This window comes from Caloenas nicobarica, chromosome 2 (assembly GCF_036013445.1).
Source record: "Caloenas nicobarica isolate bCalNic1 chromosome 2, bCalNic1.hap1, whole genome shotgun sequence".
Classification (NCBI taxonomy): domain Eukaryota; kingdom Metazoa; phylum Chordata; class Aves; order Columbiformes; family Columbidae; genus Caloenas; species Caloenas nicobarica.
In genome coordinates, this window is record NC_088246.1 from 21,396,741 (window position 1) to 21,412,222 (window position 15,482).

A 15,482-nucleotide genomic window follows, 5' to 3' on the forward strand; every position below is an offset into this window, starting at 1 on the left:
ATTTTCTCGACGTATTTCTCCCAGTGAGACTTCTGACTCTACTTATGTGCCATCACATCTGAGGTCCATTCATTTATAGGGTAGGCCATGACATTTTCAGGCCTATAATCAATACCATTAAGGGGAACTGGAATAGAATGAACACTTTCCAAGAATTCCGGTTAAATTTCGACCTGGAAACACAGCATAGAGGACTCTATATTAACACTGAGATGAGTAGATACAGTAACTGAAGCTGATTTTAACAGTGGTAAAACAGTTTTTCAGATCTAATGTAACTTTATTCATATTACTCTTTTTCATCAAATACATGGTCAACGATTTATCTTTATTTCAGTAACTCAATAATATCTATTCCATTGATTCTGATATTTTTCAATAACCTCTGAAAAAGTATCACACATTATTGGGGTAATTTGTTTAGTCTGGAAACATTTTTCATCTATCCATGACATGAATAAAATGGATCAATATGATGAGTTACATTTGGTTTTACGGTCTCTAACATGGAATACAAAACAAGACTTAGAAGAGAAGCACTTTTTAACACTTAATCTGTTTGTTTACTCTGGAATCTCTTCTGTCTGCCCTTGAGAACACTTTGGAATAGGAAAATTTTCCAAACATTATTTATAAGAAAGTACCGATTAATCTTTTCAAAGTATTTCGGTGCTGTGTATTAGTGGTGAATTTAAGAGACTTAAAATTAAGCTGATAATAATACTAAATGACAAGGAAATTCCTTTACTTTTATGCATTCAAGCAAGATAGAAAAATTCAAAACTTATATCTATCCCAAAATCAAGTCCTAAACCTATAAAAAAATTATATGTATTTAAGTTTTTATTTATGATAGTCAGTGGAGCTTATTGAAATATAAAGAGTTGAGTATTTATTTAAAATCAGGAAATGTTAGATGTAACACAGTTGGCCAGAATATGAGCCTCACTTTTGCTGTTAACCTGATTTTGATTGATTTCACAGTATATTTTATTACTTTACTTTTTGTTCAAACTTATGCTTATTATGCTGATTTTTGAGTAAAGGATGCTGTGAGTAACAAGTAACACCGATCACATATTTGTTTAGAAGTATCCACATAAAACATTGTAGCAATCAATTTGTATATGGTGCCATAAACACAAAGTATCAAGTGTTTATACAGTTACAGGAACAGTACTATTTTTTTTCCACAGTGAGACATTGTGTAGTGTATGTAGAAAACTCTTTGCTAGAAAGAATTTTTACAAGAGAAATGGTAGCCTCCTTGCATTTCAAAAATTCTTGAATATGGGTACATGAATAAAACATAGAAGAGAGAGATGTTTCTTTTCCTGTCTGGGTTCAATATTAGCAGTTCCTATACAACAGCAGTACTTCATAAAGCATGAAAGGCTGATTTTTCACCTGCTCAGCTACAGGTCTACATAACAAAATGAAAAGCGAGCTCATCCTCTGCATAGCTGCATGAACGCTGCTCTAATCCTGAGTGAAAAGTCCCTTGAAAAACACAAGCCTTGTACGTTGTCTGCATGAAACAGCTGAGGAAGAGGTGGGAATGGGAGAGACAAGCAGGAAGCTTGGCTCTCCTCCTCTCCTCAGGTCCAGACAGTGGAGCTGCCTTGGCTAAAGACTGTAAGCTATACACGTCTGCTGGATACATACTTGGCATGAGAGGATCATCGTTTGTAAGCTTTGCAGATTTCATGTCATAAATTATTGTTTTGTTTTCTGCATTCTCCAACCATTTAATCTGTCCGGTGCTCTGGCATTCCTTTCATATCTTTGGAATGCATTTACTTCTAAAATAAACATAAATATGGCCTGAGGGAGGGAAAAAATCAGTTTGTGCTTTGACCTGCCCGTTGCTTCCAAAAATCCCTTGATCTTTTTCAGTCAATGTACATGTATTAATGTAAGACAGAGATATGCAAAAGAGAGATAGGACAATCAGAACAAATGTGTCTCAATGTAGAGGAGGCTGGACACCACAGTTTTACCTTTCTGTTTTTATAAGGCTATTCTACTGACATATACTCATACCGAGTGTCTAGATTGTGCTTCAACCAGTCCTGGTGGCAAAAGGCCCAGGCTAATTCTATGCTCCAACAGACTGATAAAAGATGGTTAAGATCTGTTACTTTGATGGATAGTACTGCCTGGGCCGGAGGTGGGGGTTGATCATGCTGGTTGTTGGTCAGAGCAGAAATCCCATTTTCCTGTTAACCTGCTGGAGTCTAGCTACATGTGGTTCTTTCCAAAAAACCCCAACCCAACCCAAAAAACAAACAATCAAATAAACAAACACAAACAAAAAACCCCAAACAAAACCAGAAAAAAACCAAAGAAATAAAACCAACCAAACAAAAAAACCCCACCAAAACACCAAACAAAACAAAACCAAACCAACCAAAACTAATCTGTTTTGCTGCCACTCATCCACAACTCAGGTTTCAGCCCTCTTCTACACTGTAAGCATCATACCCTAGGCTCCACATTTCCTTCTTTGCTACACTTGCTTGCATGTAATTCCAGTCTCTCTTCGTCTCATACCAACACTTTTGTATCAAAGCCACGTTATTATCTTCCTTATGTCTCATTACATTTGCCTTGGCCTTCCTTCCAGTTGAGATTTGTTCATCTCACACTCTCCCTTACATTCCTAAAACCATGTCATCATCTAGTTTTGGATTTGCATCCTCTTATTGCCTGCATTTCTACTCCAGCAAAGCAGAGTGATAGATAAGATTCTTGCATCACTTAAACCACCAACCTACCATCCTTAGCCAAAGAGGGTATACCAAAGTAACGTGGAAAACTGGCATCCAGAAACCACTGTATGTGGAAGGAAAAAGAACCTTCTCTTTCCCAACAAAAGGCTAAATTTCAGTTCTGAATCCTAAACTATGAGACTCGATAGTAATTTTTATTTATTACATATATGCAAGTCTTTGAATGTGGGGAGAAGAGAGGGTCTCAGATCTCACCGATACAGAATGCACAATATTTTTGCCCTGAAAACTTGGTCAAAGTATGGTTTTTTTAGCAAGATATCTCGACAGCAAAATGCTAACAATGACTCATCACTGCTAACACATGACAACCACCAGATTTTTTTTCTATTCAGACTAAAATCTCATACTGTATCTTCAATATCTTCCTGTGGTTGTCACCCTCAGTTGAGGGGAAATGTGGCTACAGTAACTTAATCTTTCTTATGTTTCCTTTTATGACTTTTGTGAACAGCCCCACAACCTGCATGCCACTCAAGCTTGTAATTTTATTATTGCTAAAATCTTTCTAAATCCTTATGCAGTTTATGTTAATATTTTGAAACTTTTCCTGTGTAACATCTCAAAGAACATTGTAAGTTAAAATTCAGTAGTTCTTATAATCTCATGGGTTGAGGGCTGATAAAGCCTTCATCTAACTTTTTTTCAACCTTCACAGCCCATTCTTTTAATTATTTTGACTCTTTCTGAACTCATTTTACCTCCTCTAGCTGAATTCTACCTGTAATGCCAAAACAAACTATTTTGAATTGTCTTTTATACCATAGTACCAGCTTTATCTTTTATTCATTGTCAAGAAGTTATTTCCTTGCTGGTCTAACTCATGATACAGGAATCCGTTGTCCATTTATTACTTATTAAAATGTACAAATCCATGTTTCCTCCTTAGCCCCATCCCTCTTCTGGGATAAAGTCTTTGTAAATATTTCTCCTTCCTTTGCAAGTTATATCTAGAAAAAAAATCTTTCAAACAGTATAGACTCCCAGCCATGACCAACAGCATTTCATAGCTTCTTTGAAAACCCAGTGAATCAGTGTGTCCTTTCAAAAGTCTGTCTTTGTATGTGCACAAACCTATCAACTTTTCAATTCCAATACCTAATAATTAGCACTTAAATAATGAGAATTTTAGGAGGCAACAGTACAGCACTGGAGTATCAATAAGAATTCCAAGTATTATAATAATTCTTGTTCTTGGGAGGTCAGATATTTTCCTTATGCAAATAAACAGGGAATCACTAGAACTTCCTATTAATAAAGGGAAAAGAGGTACAGAATGTTGTCACAAGAGCAGGCAGAAGTTTCACTGTGCAAATACTATCACAGCAGCCACAATAGTGCAAGTGCTTCTGTGGATCAAAAAAGAAACAGCCATGCTGCCCAGTTATACCTCTTGACACACAAAAAGTTATTTTGATATCAAACAAGTTAAGTTGGTAACATATATCTATACCTATAGTATAAAAGAAAGAAATATAGTCTGATTTATCAAGTGTCCACATCATAGGTCCAGATTGCAATAAGCTTGTTTGTTCCATCCTGGAACAGTGGGAAGGGAGGAACCCAGCAGTCTCAATAGCCTTAATGATCACCTAATCTTGTTGCACAGAAAAATAATTAAAGAGGATTATTTGTTGGTCATACCCATAAGCTTTAGAGGACAAGAGGATCATGGGCTACAATAGAAGAACACCTGTTTATCATGTTTGTCATTTGTCACTCTGGACTTATTTCTTCATGGCATGGGGTCCACTATCCCCTAAACTCAACCTGAGAAAATCTGAAAGTCCAATGTTATTGGCACGTCAGCTAACAAAATTTCATTTCTTCCCAAAAACACACACTCAGACAACTAAAAACAGATGTGAAAGAGAGTGTTTTCGTTTAAGGCACTAAAAAGTTATTATTGATTGCATGTCATTACCCTCTATGGGTTAACATAGGTGAAGGGCAAGCTGAGGTGATGAGCCACCATTAAGGAAAACTCGCAGTAAAAGATATGTTTTTCCATTGACTTGTAGCAATGGGTCATGGTTTCCCACTGCCCCATCATGCTGGGTGCTAAACCCTTTCAGAAAATGGCAGAATTTTCCCTAAGGTGAACGTGACCTGGTTAGATCTATATGTCTATGTCTAGCCATATTAGAAAATTCTGTTCTTATTCAGAGGATTTTTATATACCTTCTGATAGTCTGAGGGGAATTATTTCTTAATGATTTCATTACATTGCAATTCAGAATCTTACTCATGCTTGTCTTCATCTGAAGAATGATCTAAAGTGTTTATAATCTCTCTTCTGAGAACTTCAGGGAGAAAGTATATCTTACTGGGCTCAATATCCTCATTAATTCACCAGGGGATACTAAGAATGAAGGACAGGGAAGGATTTCTTTCTGCCTTAGAATTCCTTTTATTTTGTGGCTGGGTTTAATATTTTTCCTATGCGGCAGAGACCACCGCTATTCTTAAGACTACATTTCTACAACAGTCAGAACAATGTTAGGAACTTAATCCAAAGCATGCAAGAGGAGTATGTAATTTCCCGTTACAAGATATTGCAAAGAAACTTCTGAATACACTGTCTGTCAGAAGAATACACTAAGTATTCCCGATGCAATTACAAAGGTTCCGCTATGAGACAATCTGCCTTGTTACGTCTGCAGTGAAACAGCAATGAAACCCAGATTTTGTTCCCGATCTGCACCTCTCCTTCTATTCATCTTCCTAGCTGGGTTCAAAATATTTCCCTGGTTCATTTGCATCTGATATTTATTTCAGCAGAGCCACAGGAAATGAAGCTGAGCTTACCAAATGGATGGAGGCAATAAAAATATTTGCTAAATATTCCTGGACTCTTCAAACCAAATATACTTGAAGGCTTTTTAATCAGAGACAGAATATTTTCAAATGATTCATCAAAAAACATGATCTGTTTTTCATCAATACCATAAATAGAATTTCAAGATTCACTGTATCAAAAGGCTTCTCTTTCTGCAGCACCCTTCAGACTTTTGAGAGAAGTCAAGCTCTTTTTACTTATTTTTTTTAAGTGTTAGGAAAAAGCTTTTCTCCTATCCTTTCAGAGTCCTTTGAAAACCGTATCTTCCTGGCAAGCTGTTACCATCCCAAATTTTCAAAACAAGGTATGTGTTATGTGAAGTGCAGAAACATAATATGGGATGAACATAATGTGACTTTAACTGTCACTGCTCATTTCTCTAGCTTTTGATGCATGGTAATCCCTCTGTATTTCAGGAGGGCCCTGTATTTCAGGAGGGCAACTTACTTTTCAGACTTCTACTTGTTTTAGAATCAAGAGTATTTTCATAGGATGCAAATGAAGTTAATAAATAAAATTGGTTTTAATGAAGTTTTACTTTTCTTGATGTAGTATAATCATTAAAGCCTTTTGAAGGCTGAACAAGCAGTTTAAGGATGAAATATCCCATGATGAGGTATGTTCCTTCCCTACCCTTTTTGCTCAATACGGAGTGGAGTGCAGTCCTGCGCTTTTACATGTGCATAAAAGAAACAGGAGGTGGAAGGAAGAAAAATCACATTTTCCTGATTTTACTGTATTTTAAAGACCTCTCCTATGAAGCTGTATTTCTCCAAATCACAGAACAGAGAGTATCTCTTCCTAGGACTAAGTCTTTCAGACATAGCTAAAAATAAAACCAAAACCACGCTCCCCCTGCCACCAAATAAACAAAACAAACAAAAAACCCACAACACATTAAAATGCAATAAAACTGAAGATTGATGCTGTATAGCAGAATCTCTTATCTTAAAGGAAAAAGATGTGTGTTATTGTGTCTTCTTCACCTAAAATTATTTTCTAAGCATATGACAGATTCTATCTCTTTTTTCATTTCTCACTGATTTCCTCTTAAAACCTAACTTCCTAAGAGAATATTGCTTAGATTATTTGAAAACAGTAACTTAAATGTACAGAGTTTGACCTTATATTTCATTTAAGCAAAAAAAGCTCTACATCAGATAAATCACAGAATCACAGAATGGTAGGGATTGGAAGGGACCTTGAAAGATCATCTAGTCCCCCCGCCGTTACAGGGACACCTAGATGAGGTTACACAGGAATGTGTCCAGGCAGGTTTTGCATGTCTCCAGAGGAGGAGACTCCACGACCTCCTTGGGCAGCCTGTTCAGTGTTCTGTCACCCTCACTGTGAAGAAGTTTCTTCGCAACCTATAGTATCAAATTATTGAAATTATTTAAGTGAATCCAAGAATGAACTGAAGTCAATATTTGTTCGTGCAAGATTTGGATTCTATGTTCAATTTTCTTTCCTTTCCTCTTTCCTCTTCTCTTTTTTTCATTTTTTTCTTCTTTTCGGTCATGAAGATATGAGTTATGAATGAGCATGTATGCCCTTTGGCACACAGTCACCAGGCTGATAACAATTCAATACAAACAGTTCAGTGGCACTTTATAGCAGTGCTAATTACAATAATTCAGCCTTGACAAACTACTTAATTGTAGGGAAAGAAAGACACATACTCTGTATGGCAAGTGTAATGTTGGTAGGTATATGCAAACAAACCAAATAAAACATTTTTACATGTTGTTAATCATGTAGGAAAATCTGGGTGCACCAGTAGTTATTTGCTACTCTGCCCTTAGCTACTGCTTTGAAAATTTGTCTCTCTTATTACGTGATCCACAGACACTTGTGGTTAAGATTACCGTTACCTTTAGAAAATTACTGCTAACTATCTGAATGTTGAAGCTCTGCATTAAATATACGATTCAAAAATTGTTAAGTCCACCTAGAATAGCTCTGAGAGAGACACACAGAAACAATTTCAATATAGGGAGAGATTTTAAACTCAAAATTTACACTTTCTGTCACTAAGCTAAGGGATGCTGAGGGATGCAGATAACAAAAAGGCACATAACAGAACTGCAACAATCTACAGAGTAATGTTCTCCAAAGACCAAAAGATAGGAAAATGTTAGTGATGAGTAATACAAGAGGATGAGTTTTACTTTCGAGATATGCTGCTGAAAGTGATGAGCTTACTCAAGCTCGAGTGACTTCAATGAAAATTCATCATTCTCAGCACTGAAGAGAATACATTAAAAATAAGTTTCTCTCTAATTTTTCAGAGTTCTATTCTGACAGGAACCAGAAATGCTGTTTGGTATGTCTCTGCCTTCTGTAAAAACACTTGAAAAAGAAACATCAAGCTGATCAAATGGTATCTTTAAGAAATCATTTGATCCAGTCAAAATGCATGAAAAATTGACTTCACTTATAAGGATAACTTACAAAATCACATAATTGCATTTTCACAGTGCATTACAGAAAGAAGGAAAACAACAAGATGAACCACTGATCCACTGATGTTTCAGTCTTCAAGGCTTTTATTAGACAGTCTGCATCTATTAGTCTCAGCAGGTTTTCGTAATAACAGCTAATGACAAAGCCTATCCATCTATCCATCCATCCCTTTCATTTCCTCCTTTGTGCAAAGCATTAAGATGATTTTCACTCTCTGAAATATCCTTTCTCCAGTTTTCATTTCCGAAATTAACATCACTGTAATAAAGGAATATGCATTTCAGCAAGGGACATGAACAAATTTGATAAATGAATTTATGCTACTGATGAAATTCCTTTTTAAAAATTGAACAGTTTTGGAATTCTGGAATTTCATAGTGAATTCCTTTAGAGCATCAGAAGGCATTAACAGCTCACCCTGTCATAAGTGCCAGCACTTGCAGCATTTCTAGGAGCCAAATGGTAGGCTTTTGTTTCTTAATTGCTGTAAGAGCTGAGTTGAGAAAAGCCAGTTTCAAAAACACTTTGACAAAAAAATAACTGATAATTCATCTGGATACATGATTTTGTTTGAAGCAGGTAGGCATTTCAAGGTATGACAAGGAAGTTATAGATTCAAAACTCTTACTTTGGAAAAGAAATGTATACTGGGAAGGCAAGAAAAATGTATTGATTTTCTTTGAATTATCCTGTGCAAAGGCTCTTAAAATACATCTTCATCTTGCATATTATCCTTACCAATTAGAACAGAGAAATAAACCAATTCCACTTTGTCAAAGAGGATTCATTATCCACCTTGTACTACTTCATCCTGTCTTCATTTCCTAACCTTCCCAGCTCTCCTTTCTCCTCTAATGCAAACATTTATTCTTCATTTCCTAGCATAATCTACGTTCTTTTCGTTTTGTTTTTCAGGTAGCTTAAGGGATACAATTATTATTGCCTGGATTTCATTTTTTTCCTTTGGTTCTACTGCTGACTAAAAATAAGCATCAAAGCCATTTTGTAAGACCATTGGCATTTCAAGCAGTTTAGTTCCATTTTGACTCAAACTTTGCCACACCTATGTTTTAATTTTGTTTTAGAGGCCTCCTCAGATTGTCCACATCTTAGAGTTGAGGAAACAGTAATTCTCAGGAAAACTGAAGCTTGAAAAAGTCACAACTATAAAAAGTATAGGAAGACTCTGGACAACTGTTACAACCCTCCACAGTGCCAAACAGAAGGACAGTGTGATAATCATTGTGCAATAGTAGATTACCTGGATTACAAGATAAAGGTCAAACCTTTACTTATACTGACTACCTAAACAAATGCAGAACATATACAGTGTGAGATGCAAAAAACCAGCTTATGAATCAAGATCATAAAAAGACATACACAGAAATGATAGAACCTCAAATCTGTCATGTTTTCCCTCTTACAGAGAATGCTCGGAATATCATATTTGAAAATGTGAGGCATAATAACATATCAAATTTCAGTCTTTTATTATGCAGCTTTAACTCTTTAACTCATCTTCTACATATCTTTCCCCCATTAACATTCTCCTTTATCAGTTGGATTATGGAATGAGACAATGAATACAAAATTGATGTCCAAATAGGAGGTGTATGCCAGATGGTGCAGAGTTGTTTGGCACTTTCATGGCCCTTACTGAATGTTGACTATAACTTTCAGCTAGGATTAAAGTATTGCTGAGCTGCATCAAAAAAGTTACTTTGTTGGCTTTCTCTGTGGCCAACAAAGCAGGAAGTATGTATATCTCTCTCGCTTAAAAATGAAAGAAATGAATCTGGTCTACATCTTCTCACATTGAATTGCTGTTTAATAGAAAATAAATTGATAAATTGCTCAACTCAAATAAGTATCTACCAGTATGGATACTTTTCAATATTCACTTGAACTGTAATTTCAAACTTCTCTGGCAGCAGGACCAAACTTTGCTTAGGTATTGACTGGTCTTATCTTGGAACAATTTATCACTATGTGTGGTCCACTCCTGGGCAAAGGTCTGCTTGGAAGTGGTGCATCTTACTTTAAACAGTCATATGGATGAGAGTACTGTTTGAGTGACACAACAGGTAGGCAGAAGCTGAGCTGGTGGGACTAATTTTTCTTCTCTGAAACTTTGACAGTTTGTGACTAAGGTCAGAAGCATTTTTCTGTTCATGGTGTCACAGTGTTTACTAAATCATTTCCATGAAAAGGGAACCATGGAATCAATCTGTGTGAAAGTCCACTCAGGTCTTCAAAATGTGAAGATTTGTTCATGAAGAATTAAAGCATTAGGGTCACAGCTGCCTTGAAAAATAAAAGCCCCAAAGCAAAGCCAATTCAGCTGAACAAAACATCTGGAATCTTTCGGAGATTTTGTTTGTTTTAATCAGTATTTCAATTTAGCAATTCTCCTCTAATACCACCTTGATTCTGTATATAAAACTGATTGTAAGGAGTGGGAAAACATATCTTTACAGGAATTCTGCTGAGATAAAACAAAATTAAAAAACTTTAAAAAGGGAAACAAGTTCATATATCTGCTGTCACTAAACGTGTGTTTTTTTTAAGTAAGATTCTTTTAGGCCAGTACAATAAAATAATAAGACTAGAAAGAATTCTTAATATTAGTAATGGTAATTCTTAATTCTTGTACAATGGCACTGAAATTTTTGAGGTTTTACTAAATATTTCATCGGTCACTTCTTTGAAGTGACAAGTCTGCAGGACAGAATTGACTACTAGTTCCCTACTAATTTTCAAAGAATATCTTATGCTTTTCAGACACATAAGAGAGTGATCACTGTCAGTCAGATGTCATCCCTACTTTGATGTAGTGGGATGTTCACTGGGATAAAACTGTACTTCTTTCTTAGTGACACTTTCATAACTTATTTGTATTCTGTTAGAATATTCTTTTCAGTTGGATTGTTACTTGGGCTTGTAGATATGTAGAACAGATCCTCTGGGATATTACATGAACTGGACGGGCTCAGGGGAATCAAAACACTAAGGCTGAAAAAAATAAGCTCTTTATATAGTCAAAGCTTGATTAAGTATTTTTAAGCTTCACTGAATTGATCCCAAGCAGAGACATCTTTAAGAGGAGAACTCTGTAATATCTGATGGATACAACTATTTATTCCTTAGAGAATGCCAAGGAATCCGATATCTGATTTAAATTTTTAATCTGTAGTTATGAAACATATTTTCTACAAATTAAGGGCTCTCATAACTGACAGATCTTATTAAAACACTTCAGTGAGATTCACTTTCCTTCCCCACTTCTCTCTCCAGTGGTCACTGTCTTATATGATCAAGGACATATAAAGCTATAAATATCTATAACATGGTAGGGATGTAGAAGATGAAAGTTTGCAAACAGATTCATGAGATTTTGGTGCTTGCGTTGACAGCATAGATATGAAATATCTACATAGGTATCAGAAATATTTACTGAAATATCAAAAATTCAAATATATATGCAAAATTCAAATATATATGCAAAATTCAAATATTTATCCAATTACATTCCTGAATGTAATATTACCAAATGTTACTATATACAGTTGCATGTCTACAGGAAGCTATATGGAAAGCAATAGCCACCTTTCTTCTTATAGATGCTTACTTTAGAATGAGGTAAATCATACCTCAAACTCCCTTTGACATAATGAGTAAAACCCCACCATCAATGGAGAGTCTAGAGTGACTGCTGCAGTGGCTGCATAGGAGGCATCTATGACTTTAAGTAACGGGAATTCCACTCACGTTGGGACAAATTACAATTTAATAGCAGATCCTAAAATCTTAACATGTTTCTTAGAAAAGAAATCTACATACTGGAGAAAATGGAGCAAGCTCTTCCTAAGATGTCTTTCCTGTGGTAATGTAGAAATGATTTGCCTACATAAAGGCAAAATGATAGGTATGAAAACATGCATCAGCCGCACTTCAAATATGTAAATGAGAATTCGTAACAACTTCTAATCTGTCAAACAAATACAAATAGAACTAAGGTGGAAAAGGAAATTTAGTGATATTTTTTTCTCTTCCATTTTTTTTTTTCAATGAAAATCCCTCGGCAATCCTTCCCTTTCTTCCCAGTGCAGCCATTGTTACATAATCCACTTCTCATTAGTAGTTTCACTAGTTGTGATAACCTCGATTCCCTATTTCTACTTGTTCAGTTTTTTCTCTAGATGTTGCAGACAATGCAGAAGTTCTGTCTGTGTTTTCTAAATGGATTTATTCCCTACAGCAAATAAACAGAGAGCTAACTATCAGAAGAATAGAAATCTCTTTGCGTGAACTAAGGAATCATTGCAACATTAAAAAAAGGTGAATCAGAGGAAAAATATAACCACTGAATGATAAAACTATGGAAAATAACAGAATTTAAAGGGATTCTTTTGAAGAACATACTTGATCATGTTTGCATGGAAAGGGTAATTTTAAGATGAAGTCTAACAACTTTCTATAGCAATGGCATCCTATATGCGACACCTTACGATTTCTAGCGATTTCTTATGATTTCTGATTGGCAGGCTCAGAGAATGTGAACTAGGTGAGAATCAGTTCCGCTTAATCTCAATAAACTGATTGAGAAGCTAGCTATATAAAATAAATGGTGTTGTACAATTGCATCAATCTAAGTTTCCACTGTGTTTTCATATGACCTTTCCACAACGCCTGTCCCACATTTAAGTAAGAAGAGTAATCAACCTCCAAGTTGTTCATAATTATTAACTGTAAAATGTCACCTGTGGTATCAAACTTCCCCTAGCATTATAATAGTAAAAAATAAGGTTATTTACACTCTTTTGTCCTCCATGCTTTAAATTGTTTTCCTGTTAGTATGACTGGTAGAACTAAAACTAGTTTATAACATCGCTGTGTTTTTATTTAATGACTGCTATTCAACAAACAAAATTTGCACTAGAATATTTTCCATTATAAGAACTTTTTTTCACTTGTACAATTTTGAAAGTTAAGAAAAAAATTGGTCTTATGGTTTTTATTTAGTATGAAAAATATGAAAAGTATCCACATGATTTTTTGATAGAAAATACAGTTTTTCTTCAATATCATCTCAAGGGTTTTTTAGGTTTTTCTTTTCTGATTTGGTAGGTTGTGAGTTTCTTTGGTGTCCCAACTCTCTTTAGCAAACAAGACCCCAATCCTTCTAAGAAAGTCCTCATATTTTTACCACACCTAGTTATTCCTGGTCCACATTAGAGCCCAGCACTACAGCTAAAAGATAAATACTTTTTTTAAAAAAAATTCCATAAGATCCATGCTCATAATAAAGGTAATGCATTTCATTTGCATTTGTATAAAGCCTTTAAAACTTTCATGTCACCTAAAACTCCTAGAGATAAAGAAAAATTAGTATCACAGATAAAGACCCTTAACCATTCTAATATGTTGGAGGTAAGAAATGCAATTTTTATTGTTAATTTCCTTCTTTTAGTGCTCTTGCTGAAGGCAAAATCAAATATAACCTGTACACCACACAGTTACATCCATATATTCCAGGGAATTATGCAAACGGTCTTTTTAATTCCTGATTTTAGTAGTACTACAGTATAATCTCTTGTTACTTAATTAATTCAAACAGAAAATCACATTAGCATGGTTTCTTCTGTTAAAAAGGCTTCAATCTTAACAGTAGTACTAACATTCCTTAAATGAGCTTCTTGTCTTTTTGATTTTGCAGATACGGCCTGGCAAAGTTTGCAGGAACATGTTACAAAAGAATGAGGCAAGGTGGGAAGTAGTGAGGGTAGTTGACAACCTGAGGTGTCTGATTGAACATAAAGGCCTGTCAAAAGAATTGAGTATGAAAACATTGATAAGAAACTCCTATGAACGGACTATGGAGTTTTCATGAGTCTGCAGGCAATTTATCTCTAAACTGCAATGACTCTCTCATGGGCAAGTAACACAAAGTTACCAGGTCATGGAAAGGTTTATCTCCATGGTAAGTAAGACAGTGGGAAGAAACTGAAGTCTTTCAAACTTCCCACTACATCGACCCTATTGTCTCTGCTGCAAATGATAACTGCTTTTTCTACCATGGAGGATGTCAGTACATGCAATGATAAGACAATGCTACTTAAAGTAGACTTTCATCTTTCTTTTAATTCACCATTACATTATACTATGGAATAAAACTACAAACAAATATACATTCAGATTATTAAAGTCATAAATATAGGTACTAAAAAATATCCAATATGAACCTTGCATGAAATTAATTGGAATCAGATACTTCCATCTTTGTGAAACAAATTAGAGCAAACGCAGAAACACAACTTTTTTTTTTTTTTTCTCCTGAAGCTACTGTGGATTCAAAACTGAAAAGATTTCTCGAAGCACAAAAATTAGACTCTTCATGTCAAGACGCTTTATTGATTCATCAAAGTAATTTGGTCACAGTAGAGCTTGTTACTGCAAGTCTGGCAGACATCAAAGACTACCAGAAACTAGAACATCTCCAAGACACTAAAAGCAAATTATGAATTAAAAATAAAAGTTGCGTTAAAGGAATATAAAACTGGCAACAAATTAATGTTCTACAATGAGCACTAGTGCTACATTGATGCTTGCTGAAGTTTTGCCAGTATAACATCTGTTCAGTTCAGTCTGTTTGACTAAAATGATACTTTTCTTGATGGAAGACACCTTGGGCTGTAAAAAGAGATGAGAAAGGAAAATGGAAAAAAGAAAGATCTTCCACCTTTTTTGAGATTAAATTGAACTCTTGGAAATGTTCAGTTTTTGTTGGTTTTTTTCAAGTAGTTGTTGATTAGGAAAATTAGATGCTGTCTTGGGATTTCGGGTCTGATCAGTGCTATATGCTTTCTAAAAGATATCAGCAGGCACCAGGTTCCATGTTGCATTAATTATTTTTATTTCTTTTAAACACATGTTAATTTAATTTTTAAATTTATCTATTTAGAATAAGAGATATAAAAACTTAATAAAATGGTCAGAGCTCAAGACTACACCTCTATCATTTAGAAAAACTCCTTTGTCTTCATAAAGATATGTTTCTGGTTTACAGCTGCTATATAAAAGAGAACTGATTTTCATGCCTGTTTCTTCAGTAAAAATCATTCAATAAGAGCTCTATGATTCTTAAAAGAATTCTGTCCCAAGACACACTTAAATCATAACTTTCTTTCTTGTCTGCCCTGAAAAGTGTTAGAAAAGGGCAAAAGAAGTCTGACCTGCTAAGATCCCAGAGATGTTTCAAAGCCTCATGTGCTAAAAAGCAGCAATGTAACCACTGTCACTCTGTGAGACTATAAACTTACAAATCAATAAAATAAATCACTCTCAGAGATCTCTGATTTGGGGAATAAGTTTAGTTAAACAACCCT

At 35.1% G+C, this 15,482-nt stretch overlaps 1 protein-coding gene across 1 annotated transcript in view; it reads right to left on the minus strand.

Annotated features, from left to right (window-relative positions):
- Positions 1-15,482, minus strand: part of MALRD1 (MAM and LDL receptor class A domain containing 1) — a 257,882-nt gene that overhangs the window by 96,190 nt on the left and 146,210 nt on the right. The gene's annotated exons all lie outside the window — the stretch shown is intronic.